The sequence below is a fragment of the Ciona robusta genome, chromosome 7 (assembly GCF_009617815.1).
Source record: "Ciona robusta chromosome 7, ASM961781v2".
NCBI classification, from domain to species: domain Eukaryota; kingdom Metazoa; phylum Chordata; class Ascidiacea; order Phlebobranchia; family Cionidae; genus Ciona; species Ciona robusta.
In genome coordinates this window covers 524,278-536,396 of record NC_143241.1, presented here as the reverse complement: position 1 = coordinate 536,396, position 12,119 = coordinate 524,278, and the positions used below count along the sequence as shown (strand labels likewise).

General features: G+C 38.8%; 1 protein-coding gene and 1 pseudogene across 2 annotated transcripts in view; one reads left to right on the top strand and one right to left on the bottom strand.

Annotated features, from left to right (window-relative positions):
• LOC149733229 (uncharacterized) overlaps positions 1-12,119 on the bottom strand; it is a 169,264-nt gene that overhangs the window by 146,544 nt on the left and 10,601 nt on the right. The gene's annotated exons all lie outside the window — the stretch shown is intronic.
• Positions 5,225-7,009, top strand: LOC149733232 (uncharacterized; annotated as a pseudogene).

Genomic DNA, 12,119 nt, shown 5'->3' with positions numbered 1-12,119 from the left:
CTACCAATATCTGCATTGGAGGATGGAAACTGTTTTACACGTCGTTTAACCAAATGTTGGTTGTTAGGTCACGGCGCCATCATGTTCAGGTAAGATTCCACATCTTACTAGAGATTTTTCTGAATCCAGAGGACCAGAATATTATGATAAATCCTATATGTCGATCAAGTTAAAGATGACCGGAACACCTACAAGGAAAATCCTATATGTCGATCAAGTTAAAGATGACCGGAACACCTAACTACAAGGAAATTGTACGAAGTACATGACCGATAAGTGTGTTGATTGCACAACCAAATGTATGCTGCTAGTTCAGCTGTCCACATTTCTTTTCACTTACAAAGTCTAATTTAACGGTTATTTACAGAAAAAAAGGAGAATACTAAATTTTACAAAAATGGTGAACCCCTGTATAACTTAATTTTAGCTAAACCCACTAAAAAACATAATTATCATGATTAGTTATTACATGAAGTTAAAAAAGGGCAAGTCCTATTCAAAAAAAGTAACCTGGATTGAAAACAAGGTATCTTTCATTGCGATATAGAAATATCTGGGGATATTTTCGGGACATTTCAATAGATACCTAAACACATACAGATATGAAACTGGCAAAAAAGTTTAGACAGGTCACGCTTCAATGAATCTTTGGAAACCGGATTAGTATATTATTGTTTATGAGCTAATTGCAGGTGAGCTGCAGTTCACTTCGTGCGCTCGCGGGTGTCTCCTAGTCTCGGTTATCTGGGAGTTTTCGTTTGCCGTTTAGTTTTGACTGGCAAGAAATCACACGGTTCTGTACCCTCTGTTACAGTATCTGTATAGTCGTTCTTGTTGCTAGCATTTCGTTCTCTCGTTATTGTCTCATCCGGTTCTCCTTGGTTCACAGGTCAATATTTGGGGACAAAGAATTTACGTGACGTAATACTACGACGGGCCGCTACAAATCCGTGCTAATTCCGATTTCATAATAGCGTTGAATTGCAGCCTTGTGCATATCTCGGCAGTTTGTTGTTTATACAGACTAATTATGTTCTGCGCAATGTCGGGAGGTTGCGTAAAAAACTATGAACAGTGTTATTTGGTCAAATATGGCGGCTTACATTGGTGTTGTAAGAGCAAGGGCATCACAGAGGTACCCAGAAAGACGAAACCCTCTATTGTTGGCAGATAACAAATGTGAAATTGATACCGAAGAAAGTATTAGGGCACTCCTTAGACTTTTTTATGCAGCGGAGGTTAGCAAACATTTAGAACTATCACCACCTTTTAAGTACTGGGAGTAGATTCTTTTGCGAATATACCTAAACAAGTAGACATGACGAGAGGGTACTTTGACTACGATGAGGCTGGAATGGGAAAGCCTGAAGCGTATGATAGTTCATCGAGAACATCACAGGTGGGAAACACGTCAAATGACCCCCCATAGCTGGTCATGGATGTTTCAGTTGTGGTTAGTATGGAGACATCTGGGGTTTCTGTACCGTGGTAGTATGGAGACATCTTGCGAATATACCTAAACAAGTAGACATGACGAGAGGGTACTTTGACTACGATGAGGCTGGAATGGGAAAGCCTGAAGCGTATGATAGTTCATCGAGAACATCACAGGTGGGAAACACGTCAAATGACCCCCCATAGCTGGTCATGGATGTTTCAGTTGTGGTTAGTATGGAGACATCTGGGGTTTCTGTACCGTGGTAGTATGGAGACATCTGGGGTTTCTGTACCGTGGTTAGTATGGAGACATCTGGGGTTTCTGCCCAAACGTACAAACGAAAATTTTATGCTAACTGAGGAATGGACGTTGGAATAACCAAGAATCTTTCAGAATGCAATTGACAGAAACAAGTTTGGCGCTGGCTTCCACTAAATATAAAGGTACAAACCAAAAAGAACAGGAATTAAACGCAAAAATGCGGACACGAGGACGGCAAATAGCCATAGAACGTCAGAACGGAGGCGGTGCAACAGATGAGGAATTGACTTAATCACTCTTGAATTAAAAATGTGGAAGTGTGCAATGTACAGAAAATTGTATTACTGATTGCATTCAATGTGATAATTGCAATCTGTGGGTACACTATGCAGGTTTATAAATGGATAAAGAATTGCAGCAATATAACTCAAGAATACCCTAATGATAATGACTTACAAATTAAAACTGCCAAAAAAGATCAAAGTTTGATGAAAGATTAATGTGCTCATATTTTATTTAAATACAAACAACCAATATCTGCATTGGGGGATGGAAACTGTTTTTACACGTCGTTTAGCCAAATGTTGGTTGTTAGGGTCACGGCGCCATCATGTTCAGGTAAGATTCCCACATCTTACTAGAGATTTTTCTGAATCCAGAGGACCAGAATATTATGATAAATCCTATATGTCGATCAAGTTAAAGATGACCGGAACACCTAACTACAAGGAAATTGTACGAAGTACATGACCGATAAAGTGTGTTGATTGCAACCAAATGTATGCTGCTAGTTCAGCTGTCCACATTTCTTTTCACTTACAAAGTCTAATTTAACGGTTATTTACAGAAAAAAAGCAGAATACTAAATTTTACAAAAATGGTGAACCCCTGTATAACTTAATTTAAGCTAAACCCACTGAAAAAACATAATTATCATGATTAGTTATTACATGAAGTTAAAAAAGGGCAAGTCCTATTCAAAAAAAGTAACCTGGATTGAAAACAAGGTATCTTTCATTGCGATATAGGAATATCTGGGGATATTTTCGGGACATCTCAATCATGAAAACAGAAAAGCATAGATACCTAAACATACAGATATGAAACTGGCAAAAAAGTTTAGACAGGTCACGCTTCAATGAATCTATGGACACCAGATTAGTATATTATTGTTTATGAGCTAATTGCAGGTGAGCTGCAGTTGACTTCGTGCGCTCGCGGGTGTCTAAAGAACGTCCTAGTCTCGGTTATCTAGGAGTTTTCGTTTGCCGAGAAATCACACGGTTCTGTACCCTCTGTTACAGTAAGTAACTGTATAGTCGTTCTTGTTGTTAGCATTTCGTTCTCTCGTTATTGTCTCATCCGGTTCTCCTTGGTTCACAGGTCAATATTTGGGGACAAAAAATTTACGTGACGTAATACTACGACGGGCCGCTACAAATCCGTGCTAATTCCGATTTCATAATAGCGTTGAATTGCAGCCTTGTGCATAATGTTCTGCGCAATGTCGGGAGGTTGCGTAAAAAACTACGAACAGTGTTATTTGGTCAAATATGGCGGCTTACATTGTGTTGTAAGAGCAAGGGCATCACAGAGGTACCCAACATCACAGAGGTACCCAAAAAGACGAAACCCTCTATTGTTGGCAGATAACAAATGTGAAATTGATACCGAAGAAAGTATTAGGGCACTCCTTAGACTTTTTTATGCAGCGGAGGTTAGCAAACATTTAGAACTATCACCACCTTTTAAGTACTGGGAGTAGATTCTTTTGCGAATATACCTAAACAAGTAGACATGACGAGAGGGTACTTTGACTACGATGAGGCTGGAATGGGAAAGCCTGAAGCGTATGATAGTTCATCGAGAACATCACAGGTGGGAAACACGTCAAATGACCCCCCATAGCTGGTCATGGATGTTTCAGTTGTGGTTAGTATGGAGACATCTGGGGTTTCTGTACCGTGGTAGTATGGAGACATCTTGCGAATATACCTAAACAAGTAGACATGACGAGAGGGTACTTTGACTACGATGAGGCTGGAATGGGAAAGCCTGAAGCGTATGATAGTTCATCGAGAACATCACAGGTGGGAAACACGTCAAATGACCCCCCATAGCTGGTCATGGATGTTTCAGTTGTGGTTAGTATGGAGACATCTGGGGTTTCTGTACCGTGGTAGTATGGAGACATCTGGGGTTTCTGTACCGTGGTTAGTATGGAGACATCTGGGGTTTCTGCCCAAACGTACAAACGAAAATTTTATGCTAACTGAGGAATGGACGTTGGAATAACCAAGAATCTTTCAGAATGCAATTGACAGAAACAAGTTTGGCGCTGGCTTCCACTAAATATAAAGGTACAAACCAAAAAGAACAGGAATTAAACGCAAAAATGCGGACACGAGGACGGCAAATAGCCATAGAACGTCAGAACGGAGGCGGTGCAACAGATGAGGAATTGACTTAATCACTCTTGAATTAAAAATGTGGAAGTGTGCAATGTACAGAAAATTGTATTACTGATTGCATTCAATGTGATAGGTTTATAAATGGATAAAGAATTGCAGCAATATAACTCAAGAATACCCTAATGATGATGACTTACAAATTAAAACTGCCAAAAAAGATCAAAGTTTGATGAAAGATTAATGTGCTCATATTTTATTTAAATACAAACAACCAATATCTGCATTGGGGGATGGAAACTGTTTTTACACGTCGTTTAGCCAAATGTTGGTTGTTAGGGTCACGGCGCCATCATGTTCAGGTAAGATTCCCACATCTTACTAGAGATTTTTCTGAATCCAGAGGACCAGAATATTATGATAAATCCTATATGTCGATCAAGTTAAAGATGACCGGAACACCTAACTACAAGGAAATTGTACGAAGTACATGACCGATAAAGTGTGTTGATTGCAACCAAATGTATGCTGCTAGTTCAGCTGTCCACATTTCTTTTCACTTACAAAGTCTAATTTAACGGTTATTTACAGAAAAAAAGCAGAATACAGAATATTATGATAAATCCTATATGTCGATCAAGTTAAAGATGACCGGAACACCTAACTACAAGGAAATTGTACGAAGTACATGACCGATAAAGTGTGTTGATTGCAACCAAATGTATGCTGCTAGTTCAGCTGTCCACATTTCTTTTCACTTACAAAGTCTAATTTAACGGTTATTTACAGAAAAAAAAGCAGAATACTAAATTTTACAAAAATAATGAACCCCTGTATTTACAAAAATGGTGAACTTAATTTTAGCTAAACCCACTGAAAAAACATAATTATCATGATTAGTTATTACATGAAGTTAAAAAAGGGCAAGTCCTATTCAAAAAAGTAACCTGGATTGAAAACAAGGTATCTTTCATTGCGATATAGGAATATCTGGGGATATTTTCGGGACATCTCAATCATGAAAACAGAAAAGCATAGATACCTAAACATACAGATATGAAACTGGCAAAAAAGTTTAGACAGGTCACGCTTCAATGAATCTTTGGACACAGTTAAAAAAGGGCAAGTCCTATTCAAAAAAAGTAACCTGGATTGAAAACAAGGTATCTTTCATTGCGATATAGGAATATCTGGGGATATTTTCGGGACATCTCAATCATGAAAACAGAAAAGCATAGATACCTAAACATACAGATATGAAACTGGCAAAAAAGTTTAGACAGGTCACGCTTCAATGAATCTTTGGACACCAGATTAGTATATTATTGTTTATGAGCTAATTGCAGGTGAGCTGCAGTTGACTTACTTCGTGCGCTCGCGGGTGTCTAAGAACGTCCTAGTCTCGGTTATCTAGGAGTTTTCGTTTGCCGTTTAGTTTTGGCAAGAAATCACACAGTTCTGTACCCTCTGTTACAGTAACTGTATAGTTGTGCTTGTTGTTAGCATTTCGTTCTCTCGTTTTTGTCTCATCGGTCCTCATCCGGTTCTCCTCGGTTCACAGGTCAATATTTGGGGACAAAAAAATTTACGTGACGTAATACTACGACGGGCCGCTACAAATCCGTGCTAATTCCGATTTCATAATAGCGTTGAATTGCAGCCTTGTGCAAAATATCTCGGCAGTTTGTTTATACAGACGCACAAATACTGTATTATAAAAATGCCGCACTGCTGTAACTGTGGTTGCTCTTTTGAGTATAAGGGGCAACATTTCCAAACGTGAAACGTCCCCATTTAAAATGTTGCGAGCAGATCTGGCCAAGCATGTAGAGGAGGCACTCACTGTAAAGAACTGGCAGTGCATTTTGTATTACCGGAACCCTGATCCCGCGAAAGGGGAAAGATATGTATGTTGCACAGAGAAAGGTGCTTTACTGTTATTTATGCCTAATGAGTATATACACAACTTGTTTTAGGTTGCATGAATGAATGGAACTTGTTTTATTTTTGTATATTATGGCTGACAACTTATTTATAAATGTATAGATTTCAAATCGCAGTTGTATAACTATTTGTACAGGCCATCTATCTGTGAGGCACATTTTAAGCCGGAAGACATTAAACAGTCTACATGTAAATAATTAAATTTGATGTTGTACCTTTGTTGAACTTGCCTGCAAAATTCATTGCACCAAATATATTTGAATAAGGTGAATATATATGCAAGAGTAGGGGTTAAACTGTTTTAGAACTGTGCCAATATATATTTACTGAACTGCCAAGAAGTTATGGAAGCGATCATGGAGAAGATAGCCTCCTTTGCTTTTTAAACAAGATGAGTATGAAAGTGGTATAAACAATGATGCTGCTTCTGCTGTTATTACAGAGTCACCGGAACTCAAAGAGATGCGCAAGATGCTAAACGGCCTGGAAACATCATTTAAAGACCTAACAGCTCTCTTTTGAAGAAGACAGACGACCGGCTGGACGATCTAGAACAATATGGACGCCGCAATTGCCTCATCGTTCATAGGAGCAGGAGAGTACCTGGGGATAGAAATAGTTTTTTTTACATTATGTGTTAAATGTTCTAAATAAACTAAACTTCCCTTATCCAGTAACCCCGGCAGACATTGATATTATTGCCCATGTCCTGCCAAATAAGAAGAACAGGGTACCTATTATTATCAAATTTGTCCGCAGGATGACGTCTACGGACAGAAAAGAAACCTGAAATGAACTGATGTGGATAACGGAGTCCCTAACATCGCGGAGACAACAGATCGTAGAGAAGCCCAAAACTTCTTTTGGATTCCGGAACGTCTGAAGCCCGTATACGCGGATGGAAGGTTCTAGTCGAGAAATGTTTCCCACGAAAGAATGTTCGACCGCCATCACGAAGGTATTTGTTTAAAAGTCGAACCCATTGTGACTCAACCACGGACTCAAGTTCAAACAAACATTTTATTTAAATCAGTTCTTCTAGCAAGAATTTTGCTAACTGATGTTGCGACGTTTAGCTTTATAGCACTTACTAGTCCTCTCAACAACAGTACTGCTGGCAAGCTATTGTACTTTACCACAACATCTTCAAAAAACAAGATGTTTCAATTCTAGAAAAACCAAAATGAGATAAACAGATCACTACAGACAGAGATCACTACAGACAGAAGTCAAGCGTAACTAAAATATATTAAAAGAACAAAGACCAAGAAAACTATGTCGTATTATTAAAAAATGGTATAACAAGCAATATCCTTTTGACTCAGTGATTATTCTCTGATCTGACCTGGGGAAACATACTCGTCACATTGCGTAAACTCGACGAGCGAAGAAAAGAAATCGGTATACACGTCAGACTATCTGCTGTGCGTAGGAAAAAACACAGTGCGTAGTTCTGCGCAATGTCGAAAACTACGAACAGTGTTATTTGGTCAAATAAGGCGGCTTACATTGGTGTTGTAAGAGCAAGGGCATCACAGAAGTACCCAGAAAGACGAAACCCTCTATTGTTGGCAGATAGTAAACTTATTGCGGAATATAGAATGTCAAAAGATGCAATTTTGGAGGTATGTGATATGGTACGGGAAGACATGAAGAAAAAAACGAATGATTTCCACCACACTCCTTTGCCTTAAAGTTGTTGGGGTCACGTAGTTTTCAAAATGTAAGCAAAGATTACATCAACGTTACTCCTCAACCGACGGTCAGTCGAGTATTTACAAAATTCCTTGAGAGTTTGTGCGGCATGGCGAAAAATCATAATATATATATGCCAGACAGAAATGAGCAAATGCAAATCAAGCAACAGTTTTTATCAACTTGCTCATTTCCCGTCAGTTGTTGGTTGCATTGACGGGACTCATATTTCGATCATAGCACCGAGTCAAAACGAGCATTTATACGTGAATCGAAAAGGTTTTCATTCCATCAATGTGCAGGTAAAATCATTTATAGGTCTTGACGAATAATTCTTTGTCAGGCTATATGTAATCGGCGTGTTTCGCGATATTGTTGCAAGATGGCCGGGAAGCTCACACGATTCTTTTATTTTAAAAACTCCGGAGTATTCCGACGTTTTGAGGCAACTGAATTTGGTTGTGGTGTTCTTTTGGGGGACAGCGGATAGGATACCCATTAACACTTTCGGCGCCGCTTTGTTTGGAACGTTTGGTCGCGCGGTGCCGCACTTTTTCATCAATTATTTTTTTTTGCGACAATTCGAACAAAATTCAATATTTTATTTAAAATTCCACGAAATAATTGTTAAAAAAGGAAAGAAAAGGAAGATAAAACGAAATTAAACAAAAAAAAAAACGAAAAAAAAACGAAAAAAAACGAAAAAAAAACGAAAATATTTTTTTTATTTAAAATTCAGCACATGCATGATATTTTGTGAAGCATGGTATTACACAAAGCGGTACATTGCAGTATTCACAATAATATCGTGTGTCCTTTCTGCAACCGTTTTTCATGCACACACGACATGGTCTTTGCGCTGCTGCCTTATTTTTAGTTGGAGGATACAACGCGATGACGTGTTTCTTGAAATCTCCTTTCAGCCGTTTTGTTGAATCGATGCGTGGTGACTTGGGTGGTGGACCAGCTAGGTTCTTATCATCTATTTGAGGTTGCAGTCTGTCCTGCTGACACAGTTGGCTTACAAGTGTCAAAATGAAGCTGTATAGGGTTTTGCAAGAATGCAAGATTTTGCCGAAGATTTGGATTTATATAAAATGTATGCATTATGAACACTAATCGTCATAAAACAAAAAAACACTTTCTTGGTCCATTTGAGGGATTTACGGTGGCAAGGATAATAAGAAATCATCTGATCTACCTGGTCCACTCCAGACATATGTAGATTGTAGTCCGCAATGCATACTGGTTTCTCCACCAATTCCTTTTCACCCCCTCTTCTCAGTCGTCTTGTTATTGTTGTAACAGAAGCAGCATGCTTTGTTGAAATAGCCTTTACCACCCTTTTATCTTTCCAAGCTAGAACCGTAACACTTTGATTTTGCCTCGCAATGATGTCCCCCTTTTTCATTTGATTTGGTGGAGTCCGAATTTCACGTGGTTCCCCCCTGTTGCTGCGCAGTGTTCCCACGGAGTGTATTTGAAACGCAAGAAGCATTTGACTCATGGAAACACTGTTGTAGAAATTGTCCATATACAAGCTGTGCCATGAAAAGTGGCATTTCGATGTCAATATTTGCGAAACAGTTTCTTTCAATGTTTTTTGAACTCGGTGGTACATATCTAAGTTCCAGCAGTAGTGTGAATGTGAATCAGCTAAAATGTATGATTTTATTCCATATTTTATTGGCTTATCTTTGTTATACACTCTAAACCCAAGCCTGCCCCTCCACTTCATCATACCTTCATCAATGGAAATGTGTTCGCCCAAGTTATATAAAGCCTTCCACCTAGCAACGATCAGATCATAAACGGGACGAACTTTGTATAGCTTATCATTATCAATATTTTCCGCAAGTTTTTCGTTATCATTGAAATGTAAAAATCCGGTGATGTTGGTATCGGTTTCTGGACATACATTTATTAAAATATGGCGTCTCAATCATCGAATTTTTGCTCCAATAAGACTCCAGTTTTCCACGTTTATGGACTACGCCAGTTAGCAGAGTAAGCCCAAGAAACAAAGACAATTCCTCAGCATCAACCGGTTTCCATTTATGTGCTCTAGACTTGGAGGAAAGAGACGTTTTTTGAAGGTACTGAGCAGCATACCGATTGGTCTCCTCAACAACCAAGGTCAAAAGTTCGTCAGTAAATATCAGTCTAAAATATTCTAATGGGCTATCGTCATTACTGACACAAGCGTGAGAGGATGGACCGTGCTGTCCCAAAAAGGAGTTCAAAGATTGTTGGGTGATGGATGACTTCCAGACGTTTGCAGGTGGTGGTGGTGGTGGTAGGGAATCATCACTAGATTCACTATCGGAATCGGAAATATCCGCAACATTGGGTACAATAAAACTGCCCACGTCGTCATCTTCGTCATGGTCAGACTCTAAATCGCTCAAGTCTGAACCAGCATCCATGAGTATTTCAGCAGCAGCAGTAGCGGAAAACATTGTGGATTATGTAGAAAGTATTTTTTTATGTGAAAGTGTAGCAGACAGCTCATCGAAAAAGAATAGTCTCGTAGCAGCAGACTTCAGTTTTAGTCTCAATGCAGCCTAGATCGCGCGTACGTATATATACGTGGTTTACTATTAGTTTAAACGCAACGCGGCACTCGTAACAAAGAAAAAATTGTAAAACGTATATTTACGTGTGATGGCACCGCGAACCATTGTTGCTTAACGTATATTTACGTAGGATGGCGCCGAAAGTGTTAAAAAGTTGGCTGATGACACCTTTTGGTAAACCGTCAACCGGAGCACAGAAACGGTTCAATAACGCGCATAAGAAAACACGATCATTGGTGGAGAAGTAGGTTTTAAATGTTCAATTTTTAAGTATGTAAAACTTAAATATTTCTTGAATTTAGGTCATTTGGAATCCTAAAACAACGATGGCGAGTTATTGATCACTCCGGTGGCAGACTGTTACACTCCTAAGAAGGCTTGTCAAATTACGATGGCATGTTGCATACTGCACAATATCTGTCGCCGCAGAGAAGTTCCAATGCCTACCAAAATCCCAAGAAAATGCTGCTCTGTTGGTGGACGAGGTTAGCAGCGTGGATTCCGAAAATACGACGTCTTCAGAGGAATGAGAAGGAGTTAATGTGCGAAACGCTATTGTAAATACGTTTGAATAAAATCAAATAACTCCTAACAGCTTGTTTTCATAGGGGAAGGGGGGGGGTCATTTTTATTGTGTCTCTGCGTCGTAAAAATGTTCGGCATGACGAAGACTCTGTTACCCTAATAGTAAACGACCTCATTAGATAAACCGTAACGGCAGTATTGACAGTGATCAATGATATTAAGTAATCTAAATGTCTCTTTGAGCGTTCAGTTGCAACAGTTTTAAACACAAACACAATAAACGAAATAAATAAGAACGAAACTAAACAAATGAATAGCGTAAATAGGCAATTTAACATTTTTTTAAAGCAAGTCTTTCAATCTCCACTTGAAGGCGTTGTTGTTAATGTTTTTGATTTCAACAAGAGTGGAAAAGATTGTTGTGATTTGATCCAATATAGACTTCTGCAAGTCAACTATTTGAACGTCGGTTTGCTTGGTTCCCCTTCTCTGTCGCTTTGCTGGTGGCTCTTCAAATGAGCTGGCCCTCGAGTACGAAGCAGTAGTGACCGGGCTCATTTCAGTAAATGTGAGGGGCTTTTCAACAGGAGGAGAGTCGGGAACCAATTCTAATAGTTAAGGAAGCGTCGGTACAGGAGTTGCAAGCACACTTGTGCAGAGTTGAAACGTTTCGCAGATGCTGTCCTCTGAAACCAAGTAAACAACGTTCGTTCATTCTGTTACTTCTGCTAAAACATTTTTAAACAGATATTAAGAATACTACTTTGTAAAAGTAACTTTATTTAATCTAAAACAAACCTTTCTTTTACAGTAAAAAAACAACGTAACTTTATTAAATCTAAAACAAACCTTTCTTCTACAGTAAAAAAAACAACTAAATTTAGCTATCTGGGGTATGAGAACATACTTATATTAGGTAGAATGTGACTAATTTACGTGTAAAACACGCCGTTTCTGAAGTAACAACGTTCTAATTTCTCTAAAAAATCCGACTATCTAAATACAGCGGACTACCACAAACTTCTTTTTTGGCGCGCTTTTTTGCCAATCAGTTATGACCTACAACTGCCGAAATCGACCTTATATCGCGTTACCTACTCTGAAAAATGTTAGGTAGAATGTGACTAATTTACGTGTAAAACACGCCGTTTCTGAAGTAACAACGTTCTAATTTCTCTAAAAAATCCGACTATCTAAATACAGCGGACTACCACAAACTTCTTTTTTGGCGCGCTTTTTTGCCAATCAGTTATGACCTACAACTGCCGAAAT